The sequence below is a fragment of the Schistocerca serialis genome, chromosome 7 (assembly GCF_023864345.2).
Source record: "Schistocerca serialis cubense isolate TAMUIC-IGC-003099 chromosome 7, iqSchSeri2.2, whole genome shotgun sequence".
Taxonomy (NCBI): Eukaryota; Metazoa; Arthropoda; class Insecta; order Orthoptera; family Acrididae; genus Schistocerca; species Schistocerca serialis.
In genome coordinates this window covers 10,573,096-10,596,541 of record NC_064644.1, presented here as the reverse complement: position 1 = coordinate 10,596,541, position 23,446 = coordinate 10,573,096, and the positions used below count along the sequence as shown (strand labels likewise).

The window sequence follows — 23,446 nt, the reverse complement described above, 5'->3', positions numbered from 1 at the left end:
AGGTAGGTAGGTAGGTAGGTAGGTAGGTAGCTAGCTAGGTAAGAGGGTATGTATGTAGGTAGGTCTGTAACAAGGCCCACTAAGCATCTTAAGACCAAATGAGAAGCTCATTGGGTAAAAATGACCTTTGACTTGCCACATAACTAACCAAAATAGCATTAAATTCAGTGGCTAGCTTCAAGTTGCAATCCTTTGATATTCATTTACTTTTATTAGTTGAACTGAGTGATGACCTCTTACCTTTAATAACTAATAACACTATGTCCAGCAGTTTCACCACCATTCTCAGTTTCCTGTTATTAGAGTCAATTTACAGAAGTATCTTGTTTTGTGATTACTGTAAACATTTTTGGCTTTGTGTACTGCCCTCCAGTAGAGGAAACTGTCCTTATCTTTGATTTCCTTTAACAAACAAAATGAACAAATCTGACAGAGAATTCCTTACCTCCATGATAAGAATGACAGGTAACATAAGGGCACACTTAACATGTGCTTGTCCTCATTTTTCATATTCAGTTAGTTGTGTTGTACCTGTCATTTTCATTATCACAATATTACATTCCTATCTGGTTTTTGGACAACATCAGTTGTTTCCATTTCATACTGCCCCTCATAATGGATTCTCTCTGCTTTCTTCCCTTCTTTTGTAGCCCTTTAAGTTGAAATCTCTCCCTAGCTTTCCCTCTCAGAAACTGTGTTTAAGTATTCTTTTTTTCTCATATTCATGTACATCTGGTTTGAAATTTTGGTCTATAATGTTTACTCAGTTATGCCATGGTCATTTTGTGAGGGAACAAAATAACCTGGTGGTTGACTCAGTTGAAATTTGTATTCACAGAATTAGCAATAAGCCTCCCTGTGACGTATAACATCTTTCTTATAACATCTGCTGCTAGATTTCAATTAGCATCTACATGATGCTTTCCCAATTAATGGCTCGAGGGAGTTGCAACAATTACTCCAAACACACAAATCAAGGTGCTTTCCATCTCTTCTTTCTCTACCTGACAAGGTCGCCTGGCTACATGTGCACCTACATTTACATTCCTGCTCCACAAGACAGCGAGTACCTTGTACCACTACTACTTATTTCCTTTGATGTTCCACTCACAGATAGAGTGAGGGAAAAAACATTGTCTGTATGCCTCTGTAATGCCTTAATTTCTCTTATCTTTGTGGTCCTTACATGAAACGAACATTGGTGGCAGTAGATTTGTTCTGCAGCCAACTTCAAATGCTGGTTCTTTAAATTTTATCAATAATTCTTTGTGAAAAGAATGTCATCTTCCCTCCAGGGATTCCCATTTGAGCTCCCAAAGCACCTCCGTAATACCAGGTCGATTGAATGCACCAGTAACAAGTCTAGTGGCTAACCACTGAATTGCTTCACTATCATTCTGTAGTGTGACTTGGCAGTGGTCCCAAACGCTCTAGTAATACTCCCTGCTACCACCATTACATGCTTGTTCTATTTTTGCTCACACTGCAATGTTACACGTAGGTATGTAACCAACATGGCTATGTCAAGCAACACACTACCAATGCTGTATTCAAACATTATGGGTTGCTTTTCATACTCGTCTGTGTTAACTTACATTTTTCTACAATTAGAGCTAGGTGCCATTCATCACCCAGATTAGAAGTTTTGTGTAATTCATCTTGTATCCTCCTACAGTCAACATTGACACTTTCCCACACACCACAGCACCATCAACAAACAGCTGCAGATTGCTGCTTATGCTGTCATCAGATCATTTATGTATGTAGAGAATAATAGTGATCCTATCACACTCTCCAGGTGCACTCCTGATGATACCTTCATCTCTGATCAACACTTGGTGTTAAGGAGAACATAATGAGAGAAGATACCCCATACTGGTTCACAAATGGTAACCTAGTATGCAGTGGAATGGAGCAACATGCTTATTTGACTTTGGTGCCCTGAAGCGATGGTTACTCTGAGGAGGCGAGGGGGGGGGGGGGGGGCACATTTGAGAGGGTAGGGCATAAAGTTGTAGCTCTGATTCATTTAGTTAGCATCATGGAGTGGACAAAAGTGAGAGCACATTCGCTGTCAGGGCAAACATTTCTAATATTTGCTGAATCATTGCCAGGCAACATGCATTCCATACCCATTTCAGTATTAACGCGCTGTAGTTGTGTTCCTGGATAGCAGTCGATTATTTCATGGGTAGACGACTTCAGGGAGACGAGCTGTGGTGGGTTAAGATCTACAGACAGCTACAGCACTCCAAAACATTGCCATTGTAAGGCTTTCTGCCCACAAACATGTGGCTGCTGTTGGAGTGTTTGCTCAATATGTTAGGTGAATCCTTCACGAGGAAGAAACATTCCTTCCTAGAAATTGGCTGTGGTGCAGGAAACTAATTCAAGCAATTTTGTTGCTGAGGAAAATGCATGCAAGAGGCACTTCTCAGTGTGTCTCATGACACACTTCCATTCTTCAGTGATGAGACTTCTGTAAATAAACACTGTTGAAGCCCTGATACTGCAAGACAGTTTCATCAGCATCCACTACATTTACGACATGTAACTGTTTGGTGTGCACTGTAGCGAGATGAAATAATTGACCCATGGTTTTTTGAAGAAAATGAATTTTCAATTTCGGTGACTTATGTGCAAATGATTGAAAAGTTTTGCCAGCCAACACTCAACGAGATGGATATGAGAGATGCACAGTTGTAGCAGGACGGTGCAACTGCACGCACTGTGTGTGTGCGCGAGAGGCAATGTGCACAGGCCAGCACGGTTGCCTGATTTAGCCCTGTGTGACTATTCTTTATGTGCCTGTCTAAAATTGCTTGATTACAGGGGTCCTAGGGTCCTGGCTCACATAAAGAGCAACATTTGACAAGCTGCCCCCAACATATCTGTCGATATGCTGGTTAGTGTTCAGTGAAACTTCCAATTTTGGTTGTTGTTGTTGTTATGGTCCTCAGACTGGTTTGATGCAGCTCTCCATGCTACTCTATTCTGTGTGTGTGTCTTCTCTCCAAATAACTACTGCAACCTACATCCTTCTGAACCTGCTTACTGTATTCATCTCTTGGTCGCCCTCTACAATTTTTACCCTCCAATACTAAATTGGTGATTGCCTGATGTGTCTCAGAATGTATCCTATCAGCCGACCCCTTCTTTTGGTCAAGCTGTGCCACAAATTTCCTGTCTCCCCAATTCAGTACCTCCTCATTAGTTACGTGTCTACTCATCCAAACTTCAACATTCTTCTGTAGTACCACATTTTGAAAGCTTCTATTCTATTTTTGTCTTAACTGTTCATTGTCCATGTTTCCATACATGGCTGCACTCCAGACAAATACTTACAGAAAAGTCTTCATAATACTGAAATCTATATTCAGTGGTAACAAATTTTTCTTCTTCAGAGACGCTTTTCTTGCCATTGCCAGGCTAAATTTTATATCCTCTCTACTTTGGCCATCATCAGTTATTTTGCTGCCCAAATAGCAATACTCGTCTACTACTTTAATTGTCTCATTTCGTAATCTAATTCAGTTAGCATCACCTGATGTAATTTGACTATAGTCTGTTATCCTTGTTTTGCTTTTGTTGATGTTCATCTTATATCTTCCTTTCAAGACAATGTCCATTCTATTCAACTCTCTTCCAAGTCCTTTGCCGTCTCTGCCAGAATTACAATGTCATCGGCAAACCTCAAAGTTTGTATTTCTTCTTCCTGGATTTTGATTCCAAATCTAAATGGTTCTTTGGCTTCCTTTACTGCTTTCTCAGTGTACAAATTGAATAACATCAGGGATAGGCTACAACCCTGTCTGACTCCCTTCTCAACCACTACTTCCCTTTGGTGCCCCTTGACTTTTATAACTGCTACGTGGCTTCTGTACAAGTTGTAAATAGCCTTTTGGCCCCTGTATTTTACCCCTGCAATCTTCAGAATTTCAAAGAGAGATTTATTCAATCAGCGTTGCCAAAAGCTTCACTAAGTCTACAAATGCTTTAAATGTAAGTTTGCCTTTCTTTAACCTATCTTCTAAGATAAGCCTTAGTGTCAGTATTGCCTCTCATATTTCTTTGGAATCCAAATTGATCTTCCCCGATGTCGACTTCTGCCAGTTTTTCTCCATTCTTCTGTAAAGCATTCATGTTAGTATTTTGCAACAATGGCCTATTAAATTGATCGTTCGATTTTGATTCGGTTCTATTTCGATTAACGCAGTGTATTGAGAATAATGGACGCCACGTGCGCGGGATTTCTCAATAAGCAAGTTCCTCTGCCCCAACCAGTATTAAAATAATGACAGAATGGCGCGGCAGCAGCACCGAGAGGGGCGCAGGGTAGAGGGGAGCGCCGGCTCGCAGTGGGTGCGAAACGTGTCGCCCCGGGTGTCGAGGCGGCGGCTTTGCTCTTTCCGGTGCGCCAGCCCGCCGTGCCCCGGCTCGAGTCGATGTGCTGCGGCGGCGACAATAAGCAGCTAATTAGCTCAGGGGCTGGAAGGTCGAGGGGGGGAGGGGAGGTGGTGAAGAGGGGGGGGGGCCCGCGCCTGCGAGGGGAGCCGGGGCGCTTGTTTACACGCGACGCGTCGCCGCCGGCTGCCGAGTAGTTCGCCAGAGTGGCGCGCGGCGGCGCTGGCTGCGCGGGCGCCTCACCCCGCGCTGTCTGGGCGAGAGCGGATTAAGACGAGCGCGCCGCGGGCGAGACCGCCGAGCCGAGCGGAGCGGAGCAGCCGCTCTCCCACCCCATCCCAGCCAGCCTCTCTCCATCCCGTCCGCCACTCGTCCTGTTTCCCCGCTTCCTCCTCCTCCTCCTCCTCCACCACCTCGTCCGCACTCGGTTCGCGGTTCCGCCGCCGCCGCGGCACCTCGCGCCAGCACTCGGCGCAGGCAGCAGCAGCAGCTCTTGCAGCGGAAGCTCGCGCCGCCGCCCCCCTCCCGCCCCCGCAGCCTCTGCAGTCCCCCTACCGCCACCGCTGCCGCCGCCGCTGTATGGATTTTTTTCTGGCTGCCGGGCTTGGGCAAACACTCTCGCATTTGTATCGACCAGACGCCCCGCCAGGCAGCGAGCGACCGGGCGGGCGGGCGAGCACATGTTTATACACCGCCGCCTCCGCCTCTGCCGCCCCTCCTGGGCGGCCGTCTGCTGCCGCCGCCGCTGCTGCCTCCAGCGCCCCCGGGCCGCTCAGCCTACTCTCGCACCGCGACACGTCGCTTTTATTTTAATATTGCACTTGTTTGTATTGCTTCCCACACACACACACTCACACACACACACACACACACACACACACACACAGAGTCACACTCCATTCCTCCGCTCGTACGTCGCGTGTGTGCCTGCGCGCGCCCCCCTGCCCTTTTTCACCTCTCTCTTCGACAAACGCATTGCGGCCGTTTGCGGGGCTTATATTTACGTTTTCAATTTATTATTTTATTTTCGCCCGACCCGGAGAATATATGCTTATTTTAAAACGTGTTGTGTGTGTCTGTGTATATCTTTTTTTTTTGTTCCCTCCTGCTTACTCTGCAGCGCTACCGGCGGCTGTTCTTTCAGTGATGAATTTGGGAATTATTGTTTCTGTCCTCCCATCCCCTCTCCTCGTTTTGCCGAAATAAAATGAGAGAAAGCTCTGCGTCCGTAAATGGGTTTTAACGACGGTTAGCGCGCACTGGAGGCCGTGTTCCGACATTGCCGTATATTTTTCGCCTGTCCGCTGTTTTATTGACCGCGCCAGTTATTCTTTGCGAGACACGAATGTTTCTGTTCTGTTATTGAAGCAGCCACTCTATAGTAACACAACGAATAGGTCTTTGAAGACTGTATACAGGGTGTTTCAAAATGAGTATACGACTCTTAAGGTTTTATAGCAGCTTACGGTTATAAATAATACATCAAATGAAAGAGCAACTCAAAACACTTTCGTTTGTGTACTTGTGTGCAGATGGAAGTGTGGAACCACCAAGAATGACTGAAGAACACTTTTAATGAGTGAAAGTCTTGCACGCGTAGCCCCAAGAAATCAGTTCGGAAGCCTAGTCGTGAAGTAGCAATTCCAGTGACGGTTGTGTGGAAACTTTTAAGCACACGCTGACAACCACGTCCTTGAAACTTCCTGGCAGATTAAAACTGTGTGCCGGAACGAGACTCGAACTCGGGACTTGGCAGAAATAAAGCTGTGAGGACGGGGCGTGAGTCGTGCTTCGGTAGCTCAGTTGCTAGAGCACTTGCCCGCGAAAGGCAGTAGGTCCCGAGTTCGAGTCTCCGTCCGGCACACAATTTTAATCTGCCAGGAAGTTTATCAGCGCACACTCTGCCGCAGAGTGAACATCTCATTCTGGAACGACGTCCTTATCGAAAAAAAGTTCTCGGGTTTCCAGCTGCGGCAAGTGATTAAAATTACACGAGCTTTGGGTCAAGCACTCTTTGCCCATTGTCAAGTGGTATGGCTGCCAGCGGGCCGATGGTGTGTCCTCATACACTAGCTGCCGGCTGTCACCTGACTGGCGCTCGCGGCATCGCCACATATGGGCGTACGTTGACTCGGCGTTCGATGTGCCCACGTCAACTCCGCGATCGCCGGATTCCAGGCTGCGCCGAAGTGCAGGCTGCCGTCTCTATTAAGTGTGTTGTCAGTGATTTTATTTCATTGGCTTTTCTGATTTCGAAATCAAAAAAAATGGTTCAAATGGCTCTGAGCACTATGGGACTCAACTGCTGAGGTTATTAGTCCCCTAGAACTTAGAACTAGTTAAAGCCAACTAACCTAAGGACATCACAAACATCCATGCCCGAGGCAGGATTCGAACCTGCGACCGTAGCGGTCTTGCGGTTCCAGACTGCAGCGCCTTTAACCGCACGGCCACTTCGGCCGGCTATTTCGAAATCCTAGACGCCGTTAGTGCGAGCCACGAGAGTGGTTTCGTCAAATTTTATCAGGCGTCCGTTTTCTGAAGCTTGCTCAGCTAAACAGATTTCTCGAGGTAGCGTGTATTGTCGCACAGTGCGTACTGTTTGTCTTGCAGACCCCACGAGTTCTGAGGCCTGCTGCGTCTTTAACTGGTCTCACTAACTGAAGCAGCTCGCTGGCTGTCATACCACTTGGCAGTGGCCCAAGAGCGTCGGCAGAAAGCCCGTGTAATCACTTGATGCGACTGGAAACCCGAAAACTTTTTGTTCACTGTTTCGCCGTGAGACTGCACTCTTACATTACGTTCTTATCGTTTGCGGTTGTTACAAGCTCTGAAGCGTACGGACTACAATCTATGTGCCAACTTTCCAAACGAAATGTCACTGCACGACGATGAATATCTTATGGATAGTGACGTCTCCAGAGATCAATCGATATTTCATCTAAGTGGAAATGTGACCACAGATAACGTGCGGTCTGGTTGTCAGTAAATCCACTAGATGGTGCAGTACTGCCCTAAACTGAATGCTTTTTGTGCTATATCCGGGCGATAAGTTTATGGGTCTTTCTTTTTCGGTGAAGCGGCTATAACTGGTGTTTCTTAACTTGATGTGCTAGAACTATGGCTGTTTCCTCAGTTGGAAGAACCTGAAACACCGAACTTTATTTGGCAGCAAAATGGTGCGCCGCCCTACTGGCGTAATTCAGTATACGACTGGTTAAACGACGCTGTACCAGACTGTTGGATTGGCCGTAAGAGACCTGTGCGCTCTAGGTTCACCCGATCTGACGCCATACTATTTTTACCTTTGGAGTTTTATTACGGATTACGCGTATGTGCCTCAGCTATCGTGTGATCTACCCGACCCAAGAAACAGGATCGAGGGAGTTGCAACAATTACTCCGAACACACTGATCTAGGTTTGGGAGCAACTCACCTATCGATTTGATGTGTAGCGAATGGTGCTCACTTTGAACAAAACTGTTTGGGTTGCTCTTTCATTTCATGTATTATTTATAATTGTGAATTGAATGTAATAAACGGTACAGAGCCGTGGTATATTCATTTTGAAACACTCTGTACAAACACAGATGTCGTGATGAGTGGTATAGAGTGCCAGCACAACTCCAGACACACTTACCATTCCCCTTCTGTTCACGGAAGGTAATCATCACGAACATTTCTGTCATTATCAACACACGATGTCTATTTAAACGTTTATTATGGGCCCAGGATATCGTAAAGTGTTCTCACGTGGATAAAATGATGCGAAGACAAACCATTCAAAAATATTCTCTAATACACGGATTTTTTTATGTGAAAACTCCTAAAGCTTTTTAAATAATATCAAACTTTACTAACATTCTACATCTTTATCGTTCATGTCTACATTTGCAGCCCTCTGCCACGAGAGGGCTCCGAATTGTGGTGTGTAACCAGGCGGTGTGTAACGTAACTACGTCGGTGCGTGAGAAACAGCATGATTGTAATCTAGTTTCGAATTCGAAGCGGAGTGCGACTATATATGGAACACCCCACCCATCTGCACGTCAGTACTGGACCACGCGCTGCGACATTTACGGCAATCCGACGCTTTCGTCTCACTGTCATCGAGCAACTTCCGTACAGTCCCGACTTGGCCCCACCCGATCTGCATGTGTTTGCAAAACTTATAGAATGTCTTCTAATACTTCACTGTGATAGTGATGAAGCGGTGCAATTAGAGGTGATGTTGAGACTCCGTCAACAAAGTCGGACATTCTACAGCGACGATATCAACAAACTAGTCTCTCGTTGGGAGAAATGTGTCTGCCGTGCGGCTGACTACGTTCATAAATAAATATGTACACATAGGAGTGAAGATGTAGAATGTTAATAGCGTTTGTTTTATTTAAAAAGCCGTAAGAGTTTTGAAGTAAAAAATTCGTATGCATTACTTTTCAGCACGGCTTCGTAAGTATAATATAGCCCGAAAAAATACTCTCGCTTTATAACTCGCGTGTCCAAGTTCATACATTTGGACGAAATTGCAACGGCCAAATATATTACTAAACCATGATGTAGGCGCTTTTACGTATCAGCATTCTTCAATATTGTCATCAGTTTGCCATTTATGTTCGCACATCTTGAAATGTATATTTTACGCAGCCATTATGACACTGTCGAGGTAAAAGAGTGCACATAGAATACATTTTCATTAGAAAACAAGTTATGAATTCTGGATTGTTGTGAGATAGATCAGCGTTTGATGACATTCATCGTTCTGTAGGTCTATAAAAAGTACTGGTGATACTGCGGAACCTACTTGAAAAGTCTGTTAACCCAACTACTCTGTGGCGACAATGATTAATTCTCAGTCTGATGCTATGGAAAAGATGTTAAGCCATTCTATTCAGCATACATCAAGAAGAAATGCAGATGATAAACGAGTATTCATTGGACAAATATACTAAAACTGACATGTGACTACATTTTCACGCAATTTGGGTGCATACATACTGAGAAATCAGTACCCAGAACAACCACCTCTGGCCGTAGTAACGGCCTTGATACGCCTGGGCATTAAGTCAAACAGAGCTTGGATGGCGTGTACAGGTACAGCTGCCCATGGAGCTTCAACACGATACCACAATTCATCAAGAGTAGTGACTGCCGTATAGTGACGAGCCAGTTGCTCGGCCACCAGCGACCAGACGTTTTGAATTGGTGAGAGATCTGGAGAATGTGCTGGCCAGGACAGCAGTCGAACATTTTCTGTATCAACAATGGCCCATACAGGACCTGCAATATGCGGTCGCGCATTATCCTGCTGAAATGTCCGGTTTCGCAGGGATCAAATGAAGGGCAGAGCCACGGGTCGTAACACATCTGAAATGTAACGTCCACTGTTCAAAGTGCCATCAATGTGAACAAGAGGCCACCGATACGTGTAACCAATGGCACCCCATACCATCACGCCGGTTGATACTCCAGTATGGCGATGACGAATATACGCTTCCAACGTGCGTTCACCGCGATGTCGCCAAACACGGATGCGACCATCATGATGCTGTAAACAGAACCTGGATTCATCCGAAAAAATGACGTTTAGCCCTTCGTGCACCCAGGTTCGTCGTTGAGTACACCATCGCAGGTGCTCCTGTCTGTGATGCAGCGTCAAGGGTAACCGCAGCCATGGTCTCCGAGCTGATAGTCCATGCAGCTGCAAACGTCGTCGAACTGTTCGTGCAGATGGTTGTTGTCTTGCAAACGTCCCCATCTGTTGACTCAGGGATCGAGACGTGGCTGCACGATCCGTTACAGCCATGAGGATAAGATGCGTGTCATCTCGACTGCCAGTGATACGAGGCCGTTGGGATCCAGCACGGCGTTCCGTGTTACCCTCCTGAACCCACCGATTCTATATTCTGCTAACAGTCATTGGATCTCGACCAACGCGAGCAGCAATGTCGCGAAACGATAAACCGCAATCGCGATAGGCTACAATCCGACCTTTATCAAAGTCGGAAACGTGATGTTACGCACTTCTCCTCCTTACACGAGGCATCACAACAACGTTTCACCAGGCAACGCCGGTCAACTGCTGTTTGTGTATGAGAAATGGGTTGGAAACTTTCCTCATGTCAGCACGTTGTAGGTCTCGCCACCGGCGACAACCTTATGTGAATGCTCTGAAAAGTTAATCATTTGCATATCACAGCATCTTCTTCCTGTCGGTTAAATGTCGCGTCTGTAGCACGTCATCTTCGTGGTGTAGCAATTTTAATGACCAGTCGTGTAATATCATACGATTTCATTACGGGCAGTCGATCCACCTGGACAGCCACGCATGTTAGCACGCAGTTTCAGAGATTAGGGGAGTCGCGCCGGCTTTACGACGAACCAGTCTGTCTGCCAACCAGCCTGGATGTGGTTTTTAGGCAGTTTCCCACATCTGACTAGTTGAATATCGGCCTGGTACCCACGCCCCGCTTTATTTACTCGATTCGCAAAATTTTTAGAATAAGTTTTCAATAATCGGTCGGTCGGTCGGACGGACGATACTCCTGTAAGCGAACACTTACATACTTCAGTTACACCTCAGGATTATTTCAGTCAGTCGCAGGCCTGCTTACATTGGAGGACGGATGCTAGTCTCTCCACTACCAGCTGTGTGTGGAATGATGTCCTCCGCCAGTAATTTCAGGGAGCTTCCGATGTTATCCATAGCGACCATCACAAAAATAGGCAGCTCAAGGGCAATGCCGAAGATAAATTATGCAGTAACAACAGGTACTGCTTGTCGTTCGTAACGTTATTAGCACTTATAAAACAATGGACAAATTCTGAGTTATGTGCTTAGTGTTTTAGCTTTTGTACAAATCCCACTGATTAAAACTTAAAACTGATTGAAATATAAGTCATGAAAATTGGCTTTAGATCCTAAGAACAACTGGATTAATGCTAGCGATTGAAGGTAAATTAGGAAAACAACTAAAATATAACAGTGTATAGCGAAACTAGGTGAATGAGAAAAAGAAGTCAAAATTCGGTGTGTTGCTATTGTGAAGGGGCTATTCGTAAAGGAGGGCTTAAGCCGTCTCAGATCCAGCTGATCATTCAGCGTTTGGTTTGGGTGTAACCGTAGGGAGTTTATGACGTGGATTTCTTCGAGAATATTGAAAATATTTCCTTTGCTTCCGTTGCACAAAATCGTTAAATTGGATGCCGGATCCGTAATTGAACGTATGGTATCACGCAGACTGCTGGAAAATGCGGATTTTGAGCCAGTCACGTTCATATGTAAAAAAGCGGGAGATAGCGAATATTCTCGGTCCTGTTAAGGGGAGCTACCGGAAAAAAAAAAAAAAAATCCTAGAGATGGTATGCAAGTACTCACGCGAGCGCGCACGGATTCTCTCGTAAATAAATTGCGTTCACAGGTGGCACGATACAATAATAACGTTTCAGATCTTACCAAATTTAAGTTTCTACGAGGTCAAATAAACGCAAATGCATCAGCGACGACATTTGACGTTACACGGGTTTTTATCTCTGTGTACTTTTACGTTTCCACAGTAAATCATGTATCACATTAAATAATGTATCATATGCATCTATAAACTTTGAGAATGATGTTTTCCAGCCCAAATATGTTAGTGGTTCTGCTTTATTCCCAGCTGAAGTAAAAATTATTTTCCTCGAAAATTTCTTCTAACATTTTCATTTTTTTCCGTAATGACTGGCAAGAATTTCTTTTGGAAAGTACTCCGGAGATTTTTTCTAATATATGTGTTATGAGTGGAAGCACGTGAAAAGGAAGCAATTGTTCGGAAGGCAGTAGCGTATCTCCGATGATATTCAGTCTGTACATTGAGCTGTCTGTGAAGGAAACCATGGAGGAATGTGGAAAGGGAACTAAAGTACAGGAAGAATATATAAAAAGTTGTATGTTTGCCGATGACATTGTAATTCTGTGACTCATCAGAAAAGGATGTGAAGGATCAGTTGGACGAGATGGATCGGGTCTTGAAAATATGTTATTCGATGACCATCAGCAAAACCAAAATACGGGGAATACAATATTGTGTAGTCAAGTCAGACGATGCTGAGGGAATTAGATTAGGAAATGGGTCTCTAGAATTACTAGATGAGTTTTGCTATCTTTTTCTGAAGGTATTTGTCTGGTTAGTAGCCCGTACAGAAGTGAAACTTGGACGGAAAAAGTTGAAATAACAAGAGAATATAAGATTTTGAAATGTGGTGCTACAGAAGAACACGAATCGAATAACTAACGAATTACTGAATCTAATGAGGAGACATGAAGTGTGTGGCACAACCTGATTAAAATAATGCATCTGTTGATAGGATAGCTCCTGAGAGATCAAGGAATCGTCAATTTCATAGGTGAGGGAAACTTACGGGGGGAAGGGGGGTGGGGGAGGCTAGAGTGCAGCAAGTAGGTTCCTGTGTATGTATTCTGCAGTATTAATACAGAGATGAAGGGATTTGAATATGGTAGACTGGCATAGAGAACTTCATCACGAAAAAAAGCTGGCGGTTATCAAACTGATTCGAATGGCGTGTACTTGAACACAGTGTTATTGTAAGGTGGCTACACTACTTATTTTTGCACTGCTATAGCCATTTGTTAATCCAGTAAAGGAAGGTTCTTACAAGTAAGTTTGGCTCCGGACATAATCCACGTGTTGTATCCAAGTAAAGATGCAGCGTGCCTCTGGAGAAACATCCCGTGTTACATCCCGCAACACACAAATTATTTACTACTTTAAGCGTCATGGTTTTATATGATTATTTTGACACGTATTCGTATTGTTTTTTTCTGTGTAAGTTCACGGGACAAAAAAAAAAAATTGTCACTCGATGTGCACGCACAGATAATCGTTAAGCCTTTACAGATGGCGCAGCGATTAAATCATTAAAGCGCACTGCCTCTACGTGAGTATAAGGCAGTAGTGATCAGTGAGACATTTATCTTTCAGGCGGGCATTTTACGAAGACATGGATAAATGAAGCGTGAAGTAGCTGGATTTGTTGGTCTTTCGCGGCGGACTGCCGACGTGTCAGCAAGCAGTGGTGAAACGCACGTGGCCACAAAACATGACGTCACAGAATTATGGTCGGAAAAAGATCCTGACTGAAAGGGACCGGAGATGCGTTTCACGTCTTGGGAATCAAAATCACTTTCAAACGCGACAGGAACTGCTGCAGCCAGTGAATGAAGGGCCATCTCAACCTATTAGCGATAGAACATTGCGAAGGGAACTGCATGCAGTGTCCGCCTCGAGTGGTCAGCGCCACAGAATGCCATGTTAAGGGGCTCGGGTTCGATGTTCATTTTCTCCGCTCACGGTCTGTATGTTGTGTTATCTTCATCCTCATCGACGCGCAAGTCGCCGTAGTGGCGTCAACTCGAATGACTTGCACCAGACGACCGGTCTACCTGACGCGAGGCCATAGCTACAAGACATTTCATTTCACTGTATGCAGTGAACATCTGGAGTCGCTCACTTCGCAAGAGGCCACTGCACACACAGGCACATTAAAGACGACAACAACAGAGTTGGTCGGACTGGAAGAATATGTGACTGGTTTTCTGAACACCATACCACCATATTACATCTCTCTTGGCCTGCAAAATCACCTGACCTGACCCCATAGAAAATTCTCTCCGACGTGTTGGAATAGCGGGTAATACATCGACATCGGCAACCCCGTAATTTGGTGGAATTACGCGATCAAATCCTCATCGAGTGACTTAACATCGATGCAAGGTACCTGCACGACCTTGTGGACCCACTTCCAAATCAAATCCAGGCAATCATCAAGTCCAGGGACGGAATTACGAGGTGTGACACGATGCTTGTAATGATTTCCTTAGTAGTGGTAATTTTTTTTGTCCGGTGAGCTTACGTGACATTGCTAAGAAGTTGTATAGGTGTCTCCATCGGAGTATGCCATCTTTCGCTAGTAAGTTTTTCACATTGGATGATGGCTCGTTTCCCGACGATATCACTTCCAGCATAAATTTCGTGGTCTTTTGGTAGCTTTGGGGAGCAGCCTAATAAATATGGTTGGAGTGTTCTTCGGAGCTGCAGTTATAGTAGGTAGGTGGGACCATATTGAATCGATAGAGGTGCTGGCGGAAACCCCCGTGATCCTATATAACAGCCACTTGGAAGTTTATACTGCGATTACTTTTTCATAGCAAGAAAGTGCCGGCAGTTTAGTGACACCTGCTGCGTAATCTCTTACCTTACTTCCGTATGGCAGGTAGCTTGTTATTCTGCTAATCCTAATTTGAGGCCTGGCGCTAGGGATTAATTCGTACGGTGGTAATATTGTGTATTTAATTCAGTCGAAGTACATTGCTTCCTTAGCCCAAGCATCGCCTTTTTCATTCCCCTTAATTTCACTGTGACGCTTCACCCAGAACATAATTTTGGTGTCATTGTAGCTTGAAGGTTCCTCTGCTCCATCTGATTCGCGATACATAAAATAATGCTGCCTTGCAGTGCTTTAGTAGCATCATCGCACACCGTGAGTTTGATAATATTATAATCGTGTGATCAGAGTGTCTTTTTTTTATAATTAGATTCCTCCAGGTTTGCTGTAAGCTCAGCTGTAAAGATGAATGTTGCTGTCGTAAAGTTCAAGTCTGCCTCCTTGTCGGGTCACACTATCGAACTACGCATTATCTATACCTTCGAAGTTCTTTGAACCTCTGTTATATTCATCAATCTAGCGGTACACCGTTCGGATATTATAAAGTAAGTACGCTAGTCCATCTATTACCTATTCGTCTGTGCAGCTGGTCAGTAATAGGAGAAGCAAAAATTAGTGATACCTGGCAGTCAGCAACGCTGAGTTGCTCCAGCAAGAGGTCGGAAATCTACCAGTGTTGGGTGTATCGTGCCCAAGTTGATAGGTGATAGCGTACACGATTCGTGGAAAGACCTGCATAGGAACAGCTGCGTGTAAAATATCGACCAGGAACCGCAACCAGACGAGTTGCATTATTTCCGTTGAGGGCAATTTTGATCCGGTATTTCCAGTTCCCGAGATTCGCAGTGACATGCTGGAGAATTCGCGAAGTCTCTCTTTATACATTAGAGCATTGTATATAGCACTTCCCGTTCTCAGGCAGTTTAGTTTAATCGACATTTCTCTGTTCAGATTAGCGAGGAGTCTCTGTGGTTGATGGGGAGAATGTTCCACATCTGACTCTGTCGTTCGTAGTTCTGAGACTCTTTCTCATAGCCAGCCAGTCGTAGGGGTAGGCCTGCTATCAGTTAAATTGCCGATGCCGGTCAAAGCCTTCGGAAACGGCGGACATCTGGGTAAAATCGATTTATTTTTTCGGGTACATGGATTTCTAATACGAGGTCTGTTCCAAAAGTTCCGGAACTTTGTCCATAATTTTTTCTACGCTTACCTTTTACTTACTGTGCATGGTAGCCTTCGATACACTCTCGTCCACAATTGATACACCGGCCCCAACACCGTTTCCACTTCTGGGAGCAGTCTTTGACTCTGGTACGCCTCTTGCTGGTTCGGGCTAAGCGCCGTCCGCGAATTTTCTTTTATCTCGTCTATCGTTCCAAATCTTCGTCTTTTCACCGTTGTTTTCAACTTTGTAAATAAAAAAAACTCCTCAGGGGTGAGATCTGGAGAGTATGGAGAATGAGGCAGCACAGTGATTTCGTTTTTTGTGCAATAGTCACGCACCAACACGGGTGACTGTGCGGGTGCGTTATCGTGATGCATGGGGCCATGAATTGTTTCGCCACATTTCAGGCTGTTTCCATCTCACATCTTCTCGCAAACGTCGCAACACGTCCCATAGTACCATCGATTAACAGTTCGTTTCTGTGGCATGAATTCATGATGAACTAATCCTTCAAAATCATAGAAAACTGTCAGCATGGCTTTGGCATTTGACATGACCTCACGAGCTTTTTTGGGTCGTGGACATCATTTCCCGACCCATTGTGAACATTGAAACTTGGTCTCAACATCGTAACCGTAAACTCATGTCTCATTAACACTTATGATTCTCTTAAGGAGCATCTCGTTCTCATTTGCGCGACCCCAAAGCTCTTCACAGTTTGCGAAGCGAAGGTCTTTCCGGTCTTGACTCATGAGCCATGAGACGAAATTGGCGGCGACTCAATGTCATATAAAAGTACTACAGTACTGTAGTAAATACACCCATATTGAAAAAAAAAAGTTATTTGAATTACTATTGTGCTAACTTACATTCTCCGTGGATGAATAGTATTTTCATTTTCTCTTCATTGGTGGTGTACATTGTGATCGACACAAACCTTTGACCGAAGACTGTTTCCCGAATGTGTGGTATGTACTTTCCTTGTGTTTCCTACTGTTTTTGCTGTCATCTCCAGCAGGTTGACGTCTTACGTTACTATGGGTACCTCCACAGTCTGCTAGCAGAAGACTCAAAGTCAATGTTGTGTTACATTTTTAATGACGCCATTTTTACGTGAATGGTACTCTATGATATATTTATGAACAGATCTTGAAGAGAGGAAGTGATTTATCGAATAAAAAGTGTTGGTTTCTATTAAAGAAAACGATGCACTGCTGTTCATGTAAAAAATACAAGAAAGGTATTCGTGCTGGTGATTGTCCCCCTCGTTGCTAAAGAACATTTGTTTGCTTTTTTTTATTTTATTTGTATGCAACTAGTGATTGGTGGTGGTCAAGATAAATGGGACACCCTATGTTCGAGGGGCCCTGAATGTTCAGATAGTGTGCAAGATGGAATGAAAGTACACTCTCGCACACTGCTCTACATCTACAGCGATACTCTGCAAGCCATCCTGTGCCATTACTAATCATCTCCCTTCCTGTTCCAGTTGCAAACAGAGCTAGGGAAAAAAGCCTGTGTGTATGGCTCTGTGTGAGCGCTAATTTCTCGTATCTTATCTTCGTGGACCTTACGCGCAGTGTGTATTACAGGCAGCAGAATCGTTCTGCAGTCAGCTCCAAATGCCGGTTCTCTGAATTGTCTTAATAGGGTTTGTTGAAAAGAACATGGCCTTCCCTCCAGGGATTCCCATTTGAGTTCCCGAAGCACCTCCGTAACATTTACGTGTTGCTCGAACCTATTGGTAAAGAATCTAACAGCCCACCCCCTTTGTGAACTACTTCGAAGTCTTCCTTTAATTCGACGTGGCACGGATCCCAAACACTTGAGCAGTACTCAAGAGTAGGTCGCAGTAGCATGAACCACATTTTCCTACAATTCTCCCAACAAACCTAAATCGACCATTCGCCTTTCCTACCTCAATCCCCGCAAGCTCGTTCCATTTCGTATCGCTCTGCAACGTTACGCCCAGACATTCAAATAACGCGCGTGTGTTGAGCGGGACAGTACTAATGCTGTACCCGAACATCAGGGGTTTGTTTTTCATACTCATCGACATTGGTTTACTTTTTTTTTTTTCATTTAGAAGTTGCTACCATTCACAACACCAACTAGAAATTTTGTCTAAGTCATCTTGGATCCTCCTACAGTCACTCAAATCGGACACCTTACCGTATACCACAGCTTTATCAGCAAACAACCACACATTGCGGCTCACCCTCTCCGCCAATCATGTACACTACTGGCCATATAAATTGCTATACCAAGAAGAAATGCGGATGTTAAACGAGTATTCATTGGACAAATATATTATACTAAAACTGACATGTGATTATATTTTCACGCAATTTGGGTGCATACAATCCTGAGAACTCAGTACCCAGAACAACCACCTCTGGCCGTAATAACGGCCTTGATACGCCTGGGCATTGAGTCAAACAGAGCTTGGATGGCGTGTACAGGTACAGCTGCCCATGCAGCTTCAACACGATACCACAGCTCATCAAGAGTAGTGACTGGCGTACTGTGACAGGCCAGTTGCTCGGCCACCATTGACCAGACGTTTTGAGTTGGTCAGAGATGTGGAGAATATGCTGGTCAGGGCAGCAGTCGAACATTTTCGGTATCCAGAAAGGCCCGTACAGGACCTGCAACACGCGGTCGTGCATTATCCTGCTGAAATGTAGGGTTTCGCAGGGATCAAATGAAGGGCAGAGCCACGGGTCGTAACACATCTGAAATGTAACGTCCACTGTTCAAAGTGCCATCAATGTGAACAAGAGGCCACCGATACGTGTAACCAATGGCACCCCATACCATCACGCCGGGTGATACGCCAGTATGGCGATGACGAATACACGCTTCCAACGTGCGTTCACCGCGATGTCGCCAAACACAGATACAACCATCATGATGCTGTAAACAGAACCTGGATTCATCCGAAAAAATGACGCTTTGCCCTTCGTGCACCCAGGTTCGTCGTTGAATACACCATCGCAGGCGCTCCTGTCTGTGATGCAGCGTCAAGGGTAACCGCAGCCATGGTCTCCGAGCTGATAGTACATGCTGCTGCAAACGTCGTCGAACTGTAGTGCAGATGTTTGTCGTCTTGCAAACGTCCCCATCTGTTGAGTCAGGGATCGAGACGTGGGTGCACGATCCGTTACAGCCATGCGGATAAGATGCGTGTCATCTCGACTGCCAGTGATACGAGGCGGTTGGGGTCCAGCACGGCGTTCCGTATTACCCTCCTGAACTCACCGATTCCATATTCTGCTAACAGTCATTGGATCTCGAACAATGCGAGCACCAATGTCGTGATACGATAAACCGCCATCGCGATAGGCTACAATGCGACTTTTATCAAAGTCGGAAACGTGGTGGTACGCATTTCTCCTCCTTACACGAGGCATCACAACAACGTTTCACCAGGCAACGCCGGTGAACTGTTGTTTGTGTATGCGAAATCGGTTGGAAACGTTACTCATGTCAGCACGTTGTAGGTGTCGCCACCGGTGCCAGCGATGTGTGAATGCACTGTAAAGCTAATCATTTGCATATCACAGCATCTTCTTCCTGTTGGTTAAATGTCGCGTCTGTAGCACGTCATTTTCGTGGTGTAGCAATTTTAATGGCCAGTAGTGTATGTATATAGAGAACAACAGTGGTTCTGTCCCACTTCCCTGGGGCACTCCTAAGGATACCCTTGTCTCTGATGAACGCTTACTGTCGAGGACAACATACTGGGTCCTGTAACTTAAGAAGTCTTCGAACCACTCACGTATCTGTGAACCTTTTCGATACTTTCGTACCCTCGTTAACAGCCTGCAATGGAGCACCGTGTCAAACGCTTTGCGAAAATCTAGAGATATGGAATCTGCCTGTTGCCCTTCATCCGTAGTTCTCAGTTTATCGTGTGAGAGAAGAGCAAGCCGAGTTTTGCCACTGTTACACACACACACACCGTTTTGGAGTTTAGATTTAATCGAGATAGTCTTAACGTGGGTTTAAATTTTCTCGCACTTAACTGTCGACGCGTTTGCAGAAGAGAAGAGGGGCTGGAACACTTGTCACTCCTCGTCGAGAGAGGGGAAAGGACGGGAGGCGACGTCGATTATGTGGCAAGAAAGCCGGAGCCCGAGAAGGCGGCGCTGGCGGTGGCGGAGGGTCGGGCGTCATTTCCATCAGCAGAGGTCCCGCGCCCGGGCCGCTTGTTTGTCGTCGGAAAAAGCGGCGAGAGGAAGGCGTGGCGCGGCTGGCGTCGCTGTAATTAGGAGATTGCCGGCGCAGCACTCTGGCGGATTAGCGGCCCGGCGCGCCGCCTCGCGCGAGCAAGCGGCGGCGGCGGCGAAGGCGGGCGGCGGCAGAGGGCGCCCTGTCACACCCGCGCGGGCCAGGCCTAAATTTTAATCTCCGCCCGCCTTTTGGGAACTCGCCCGGGCGATAAAAGAACAGTTTATCTTTCCCTTCCCATCGGCCGCCCGCATCTGCGAAAGAGTGGCCGTTCCCGACTCCCCTGCCGATCCTTACAGAATGCTGGCCGTACTTCTGAAGTTGGAGAACGTCGTGGCGTGCCTGCGCCTTTCCCACAGCCGAGGCGTGTTTTTATGTCAGGTGCTCGCAGATGGCGTTCCTCAACCCTCCGGTAATTCCCACCTGTTTCACGCTCCCAAGTGTATTCGATATCTTTCTATTGCGATGTCAAAGCATGCTGATTTTTAGCATCACTTCTGTACCTGTATGATCTCATCTCCACCTCTTTTTCCCGTCTTTCTCGGTACCGGAATTTCAATGAGGGTGAAATATGTTCCTGATAATATTTCGACGCAGATACGCCGTTAATAAGATTCCTGTATTCATTTAAAATGCTACTTGTATCGCAACATCTGGTTTTCTACTGTAAATCGCCTTTTCTGGGCAGTTTCAAATTTAAAGTTAAGAAGCGGACTCTTTCTTTATCCCTTTATTCCAAGAACAGTTGGCATAAAGACGTAAAACTTTGCAGAGCCGACGTTTTGCGTAAGTTGGAACCTATATGAATTTGCTAGACGGTGCATGTTGCTCACACAGGAAACATATATTTTCCAAAATTCAGCTAATATACTGCGCGCAAAATGCCGTGGCCGCTTGATGCGCAGTTGGGGAGATGCTGTTCTAAACTGAAGCCTACACTCACATTTTTCTAAATATTAAGTGGGACCCTTCCACTCCCACACTTGCATGGTGACCATTCAAAAAGATCTTCTGTCACCTTTGCTTTCGTTAGTATCTCAAAAGAATTCTGCTGAAAGTTTTCCCATGGCTTGTTTAGAATTTGAAGCTTTCAGAGAAGCGTCATGAGTGGGGAATTTTGAGTGAAACATGCACATTTCTCTGGTTGCTATGTGAAAATTTGATTCTTTGCCAAAACACAGGAGAGTTTATACAGTTTCGCTTCACTAACATGTTGTGCTGACACAATTGTGAGAGAATTCTGCAACAGTGGTTTATTAACTTAATTAAGTTAAGAACTGAGGAAAAGTAGGTCAGTAGCTTATGAAAAATCGCGTCTTCGGTACAAAAAAAAACTGTAATGGTTTCACTTACGTTGTTTCAAAACCCACAGCCTTTATCGTTTCACCAGCTGTCAATGGCTCTTAAAAATTACACTCTTTCACCGAAAAAGTATCTAGTTATTGTAACAACACGGTAGATAACGAAGTTTTACATAATAACGATATCGTAAAATACTGTCCTCTTTGCGCGGCGTCTTTTGCCAAAGTCTCATTTTGATATCTCAAACCGTTTACGAAATACGAGGGATGTCGTGGACATTTCACTCTGGTTTTATCGCTGTCGCGGCGCGGTCGCAAATGAGTGTGCTACATCAGATCAGTTTTCTCGAGATTGGTGACACACAGATACCACTACCCATGTCTAAAGAAAAATTCAGTATGTCAGCTAAATTTCATGCGCAACATCGCATTGTGTACTGTGCACCAAGCGCAAAATCATAGCGACCTCTATTTTTCATTGCACACTTTTCCGAATTCCGCGCAATGTCTTATTTTCACGTAAATATCACAATAACTATGGTCAATAACGAAATGATGGGCACATCGTCATGAATCTGACGTATAAAACTATAAGTAAACCAAAAATGAATTTTTTTTACCAAATAATTTCTGTAAAATCGTTTGAGAAAGACTGTAAGGTGCGCGCTTCGGTTCTGTCATCGCTGATTAGCCGAAAGGCGAAAAACTCCTGTCGACAACTCTTTCCGAACCAACGAATGAACTTGCTCAGCGCTTTGGACGATAATTGGTCAATGCGCATTGGCCACCGTACCCTGTGCGAGCTATATCACTGAATTTGCACACCAGTTACGAGGCAGCGCTTTGTATGCGTACAAAAGCTCCACAATCGGTCTTCTCAATGATGCTACAGATCGTGCCCTCTGCACTCCTCTTACAAGCAAGACTGGCTGCGTTTTACCACTTCAGATAGCTGCCTAAAGTCAGCGAGAATCTCTTCCGATCCAAAGCGACACACATCATTAGTAATAATATGACCCACCACTTGTGCTGCTCTTGGCATGTGGAAGGACCATTTCCACGTCTGTGATGACTCCCATAGGTATGCAGACAAAGTACACACTGGATTTCTTCCTCTCCGGCAGGCATATCCCTGAGGACCACCATCGCTCGCCTGACAGTGCAGCTCCCAACTACCAGTAATCACTCTCTCTGTGAAAGCGTAGACCTTGTAGGCCGAAAGGCTTCCACTGAAACGGCAAACGACAGCAGCTGGCTCAGTGTCGGTATCAGCTAGAGATAGCGCCCGAAACCTTTTGTCGGGAAAACCAGGCAGGCATCTTGGTTGGTTTCCTGGAAAATCCTTTACTGCCTCGCCATCCTTTGAAACGCTCTCTCACTGAGTGGTCGACCACAGTGCGCGTAGCAACTGGACCGATCGTGGGAAAGGTGGGACGTGCTGGACGTCTCTTGGATACCCACGTCTGACTCCTCATAGTGATGCCCATTGGCAACATCCCCAGGCTGCACCACCGAAACCAGCACCGCCTCGAGCTGCGGGCGGGGGTCACCAACTCAGCTCGCACGAGAACACTGCATTTACGGTCCCTGTCCTTACAGAAGAGGGTGGAAATTCAGCATGGTGGCCCACCCCACAAGGACTCCAGCGCAGAACCAAAATGGAAACCTGACGATGGTCCTGGGGCAGTACCGGCTTTCACTTTCCCTCGAAGCAAATGTGTGAGCAAAACAGTCTGTGATCTGAAGTTGGAAAAGTCTTCTGGGCCAATAGTGGTAAAGTATAGGTCGAACGAGTGTTTTGTAAGCCACCTCCTTTGTTGATGGACTACATTTTCTAAGCACTCTCCCAATGAATCTCAACCTGGTACCCGCCTTACCAACAATTAATTTTATATGATCATTCCACTTCAAATCGTTCCGCACGCATACTCCCAGATATTTTACAGAAGTAACTGCTGCCAGTGTTTGTTCCGCTATCATATAATCATAACAACAAAGGATCCTTCTTTCTATGTGTTCGCAATACATTACATTTGTCTATGTTAAGGGTCAGCTGCCACTCCCTGCACCAAGTGCCTATCCGCTGCAGATCTTCCTGCATTTCGCTACAATTTTCTAA

General features: G+C 45.4%; 1 protein-coding gene across 1 annotated transcript in view; it reads left to right on the top strand.

The window, feature by feature from the left end:
* The window catches only part of LOC126412272 (nonsense-mediated mRNA decay factor SMG5), a 288,147-nt gene that overhangs the window by 155,540 nt on the left and 109,161 nt on the right, over positions 1 to 23,446 (top strand). The window lies entirely within an intron of this gene.